The sequence below is a fragment of the Apium graveolens genome, chromosome 7, assembly GCF_009905375.1.
Source record: "Apium graveolens cultivar Ventura chromosome 7, ASM990537v1, whole genome shotgun sequence".
Lineage (NCBI taxonomy): Eukaryota > Viridiplantae > Streptophyta > Magnoliopsida > Apiales > Apiaceae > Apium > Apium graveolens.
The window spans coordinates 58,703,501-58,709,029 of record NC_133653.1 but is presented as its reverse complement, the minus strand read 5'-3'; positions in this window follow the sequence as shown (position 1 = coordinate 58,709,029).

The following is a 5,529-nucleotide window of genomic DNA, read 5'->3' as shown; positions in this document are numbered from 1 at the left end:
GTCCTCATTATCCGTCGAGTCTACATCTGTCAGCAACCCATCTACCAAAATGGGTTCTAGTTTCTCCTTATTCTTTTTCCAGGCTTCATCACAAAAACACTCAATTCCTTGAACCTTGGTGATTTGAGCATGAACATCTCTGGATGTTTTCCATGCTTTAATCACCTCTTGTTCACGATCGAGCTGCTTCTTCAAGATTTCTTCCTTTTTCAAGGACTCAGTTAATTCCTCCTTGGCAATCCTACACTCAATTTTTAGTTTCTCAAACTCAATAAATTGAGACTCAAGCACATTATTCCTCTCACTTAAAAACAAGTTGTTTTCTTTGATTTTAGCATTTTCCTTAGTGAGAGACTTAAGTGTAACACGCAAATGATACAATTCTGTAGACATGTCATTTATTGCATCATTACACTCAGCTTTAGATAAATGTGCAAGGTTTGTAGTGATTACCTGATTGCTTGAGGAACTTGTCTCTGTTTCATCAGACTTGGCCATAAGGGCTAGATTGACATAGCTGACATCTTCATCTTCATCCAAACCATCAGCTGCCCAGTCATTCTCTTGTGTAATAAAAGCCCTTTCCTTTTCTTTGAGTAGATCAAATTATTTTTGCTTGTAATCTACAGACTCAAACCTTTTCTTACTGGAATCTGACTTTCTACACTCATTTGCAAAATGCCCTGCCAAGCCACATTTGAAACATTTGAATTTTGACTTATCCACCATGTTTCTATTTGGCTTGGCTGCTCCAAAGTTCATTTTGAACTTGAGCTTGGAAAATCTTCTTGAAAGGAATGCTAGGTGCTCATCAATGTCCTCCATGTCATCTTGGCTCAATGATTCTTCACTTTCTGCAGCTAGCCCTTTACCCTTGCTTTCACAGACCTTTGAAGTTGATTCCACATCTTCCATCTTCACTTCTTTCTCCTTTTCCAGATCAGCAACTAGTGCAATGGATCCTCCTTTCTTCTTTCCTCTCTCCATTCTTTCATCCTACTCTATCTCAAGCTCATAGGTTTTCAGAATGCCATACATTCTCTCTAAAGTAAACTCCTTATAATCTTGTAAGTTTCTCAATGAGACTGTCATTGGTTTCCATTCCTTTGGAAGAGATCTGAGAAATTTCAGATTGGAGTCTTTAGTCTGATAGACTCTTCCATACAACTTAAGAGCATTTAGTAGTTTTTGGAATCTACTAAAAATGTCAGTGAGTAACTCACTTTCTTCATTATGAAAATGCTCATATTGCTGAATCAGGAGCTGCATTTTATTTTCTCTTACTTGCTCAGTACCATCACAGATTATCTGTATTGTGTCCCAAACTTCCTTGGTAGTCTTGCAGTTGATGATGTTATCAAACATGTCTGCATCAACACCATTGAACAGAATGTTCATGGCCTTTTTATCTTTCCTGACTTGTTCAATGTCAGGATCAGACCATTCATGCCTTGGCTTTGGAACAGAGGGCTCATTTCCTGTTGCAACTCTCATTGGAACATGAGGGCCTCTTTCTATGCAGTCCACATAGGCCTCATCTTGAGAAAGCATATGAAGATGCATCTTTACTTTCCAATGATGGTAATTATCTTTATCAAGAAAAGGAATCTTGACTCCAACATCTTTCTTGTTCATCTTGCTGAATTGTTTTGATCTTTAAACTCTTTGTAGATTAAGAGCTTGCTCTGATACCAATTGTTAGTCCCTTGACAATGTAGCAAGAATTACAGAAGGGGGGTTGAATGGAATTTTGAACCTTTTTCTTGAAATAAAAATGTTCAACTCGATTATTGATATATTTGTTTTGATTAGCACAATGCGGAATATTAACTCAAATGAATCAAAACACAAGTAATTAAAAACAAGAGTCTTTAAAAACTTTATGGTGGATTTAAACAATTCCACCAGAGATATACATAATATATCGAGAGGACTCTGTGTGCAGAAATGCTCACAGCTGCTTACAAAATAGAACTTCTGAGAATACAGGAAATGCTAAAGATTAAGCTTAGAAATATTTCTTTGTTTTTTTTGTGTTTCTCAACTATCTCAGTTATTTTTCTATTTGCTACTCTCTTGGTTTATATAATACCAAGATTACAAAGTCAAAAAGACTGAACAAATATAAAATCTAACAGTCTTAATCTTTGTTGCTTTTCGTCCTCTATTACCCAGTTAATGGGCTTCCACAGTGTGTTTGTATCCAACTCGACGACTGTGTGTCAGCTTTCACTGTTCAACTGATGTTTGAATTCTTGATATGATCATCCGTCGACTTTCAGATCATCCGTTGATGACTTGATTGATCATCCCTCGACTGCTATGTTAAACATCCATTGATAGTCATTTGATCATCCGTCGAAGGCTTTGTTAATCATCCGTCGGTAGCTATTTTGGCACTTGACTTCATTTCACTTATACAGAATTACAAGACATTACTTATGTACAATTAATCAACCTATTCTGCATATCTAGTTAAAGTCAACATGACTTATATGCTACTACAGATTCTATACAAAGGTGCATACATCACTGTGCTACAAACTTATTATTACATAAGCTACTCACTCGATGGATAATAAGTTAATCTTCCGTCGGGACTATAATGAGTTATCCGTCGGGACTATAATTCTTATCCGTCGAGTGCTACATTATTTCACTAAGTAAAATCTACTTAGATGTTTTGTTTAAGTGATCATCAAGTACACAACATATTCACAACACCATTCATCACATGTTCCCTAATGAAGTGGTACTTGATGTCTATGTGCTTTGTTCTTGAATGCTGAACTGGATTTTCAGTGATGGCAATTGCACTTGTGTTATCACAGAAAATGGGAATTCTATCCACTTGTAGACCATAGTCCAAAAATTGTTTTTTCATCCACAAAATCTATGCACAGCAACTTGCAGCAACAATATATTCAGCTTCAGCTATAGAAGTAGAAACTGAATTTTGCTTTTTACTGAACCAGGACACAAGCTTGTTCCCTAAAAATTGATAGGTTCCTGTTGTAATTTTTCTGTCTATTTTACAACCTTCATAATCTGCATCTGAATAACCAGTTAGATCAATATCAGAATCTCTAGGGTACCAAATGCCAAATTTTGGTGTTCCCTTGAGATATCTAAAAATTCTCTTATAGCTACTAAGTGAGATTCTCTAGGATCAGCCTGAAATGTAGCACAAAGATAAGTAGCAAATATTATATCTGACATACTAGCTGTTAAGTACAGAAGTGAGCCAACCATGCCCCTGTAGCTTGAAATATCGACATACTTTTTAGTAGTGTTTTATTCAAGCTTAGTTGCAGTGGCCATGGCAATTTTTGCAGATATGCAATCCATTAGATCAAACTTCTTTAAAAGATCATGAATATATTTAGTTTGACTAATGAATATTCCATCACTAACTTTCTTAACTTATAAACCAAGAAAGTAAGTTAGTTCTCCCATCATGCTCATTTCATACTTACTTTGCATCAATTTGGCAAACTTTTTGCAAAGTTTTTCATCTATAGAACCAAATATAATATCATCTAAATAAATTTGAACAAGTATACTAGAGCCATTAAAATTTCTAAAGAATAAAGTTTTATCAACAGTACCTCTTGTGAAATGATTTTTTAAAAGAAACTTTGATAAAGTGTCATACCAGGCTCTAGGTGCTTGCTTCAGTCCATAAAGTGCTTTCAAAAGATAGTAGACATATCCTGGAAAATTTGGATCTTCAAAACCAGGAGGTTGACTGACATAGACTTCCTCCTCCAAATCTACATTCCGAAAGGCACTTTTGACATCCATTTGACAAACCTTGAAATTGGCATGGGTTGCATAGGCTAAGAAAATTCTGATGGCTTCAAGTCTTGCAACAGGAGCAAAGGTTTCATCAAAATCTATTCCTTCTTGTTGGAAGTAGCACTTAACAACCAATCTAGCTTTGTTCTTGACCACTATACCATTTTCATCCATCTTGTTTCTGAATACCCACTTGGTGTCAATTGGATTCTTTTCTTTAAATTTGCGTACCATCTTCCATACCTTGTTCCTTTCAAATTGGTTTAGCTCCTCCTGCATAGCTAAAATCCAATCAGGATCCAACAAAGCTTCTTCTACCTTCTTTAGTTATTCCTTAGATAGGAAGCTACTATATAGACATTCTTCTTGAGTTGCTCTCCTTGATTGAACTCTAGAAGATGCATCACCAATGATGAGCTCAAAAGGGTGATCTTAAGTCCATTTCCTTTGTTGAGGTATATTAGCTCTAGATGAAGAGGCCTCATTGTTGTCTTGATGTGCGACTGAGTTTTGATTATGAGAAAGTCCCCCTGAATTTGTGAATCTTTGCTTTGAGAAAGGGGAACTTTCTGTAGGTGATCTATTTTGACTTTCAGCTTCTATTAAAGTTCCGACGGATGATGCACTTTGTGTCTTGACGGATGAAGCTGATTGTAACCCGACGGATAAAGCAAATTGTCTCCCGAAGGATGAAGCATTTTGCAACTCGACAGATGTTGAATTGTATGCTTCATTAGTTGTAGACTTTTCTGCATTATCCTTATTCACTATTTCTTGATCACTATCATCATCACTGTCATCACTAACCATCTCCACATTATCAAACTTGAGGCTTTCATGGAAATCTCTATTTTACAGTCCTTCAATCTTTTTATCATCAAACACAACATGTATTGATTCCACAACAATGTTGGTTCTCAGATTGTAGACTCTATATGCTTTTCCCACAATATATCCAACACAAATTCCTTTATCTGCTTTGGCATCAAACTTTCCATTCTGGTTAGTTTGATTCCATAAGATATAGCATTTACAGCCAAAGACATGAAGAAAGTTAAATGTTGGCTTCCTGTTCTTGAACAATTGGTAGGGTGTAATGCATTTTCCTTGATTAACCAAAGAAATATTCTGAGTTTAGTATGGAATATTTACAGCTTCTGCCCAAAATATGTTGGTAACTTTGACTCTTCCAGCATTGTTCTTGCATCTTCAATAAGAGATCAGTTCTTTTTTCCCACTACTCTATTTTGTTGTGGAGTTCTTGCTGTAGAAAACTCATGTATAATCCCATTCTCTTCATAAAATGATCTCATCACAGAATTCTTGAACTCAGTTCCATTATCACTCCTGATTCTTCTTACTTTAAAATCAGGATGATTGTTGACTTGCCTTATGTGATTGATGATGATTTCACTAGCTTCATCTTTAGACTTTAAGAAATATGTCCAAGAGAACTTTGAAAAATCATCCATAATTACTAAGCAAAATCTTTTCTTTGAGATAAACAACACATTGACAGGCATCACATAATCCATCCTTAGTAAACTCCACTTGAGGAATACCTCTAACCAGTTCTTTCTTGACAAGTTCATTCATGGTCTTGAAGTTTAGATGGGCCAGCTTCTTGTGCCATATCCAACTTTCATCTTCACTTGGTTTACTGAGAAGACAAGTGACAGATTCTGCACTGGATGAGTTGAAGTCAGCTAGATACATATTTCCCTTTCTCAC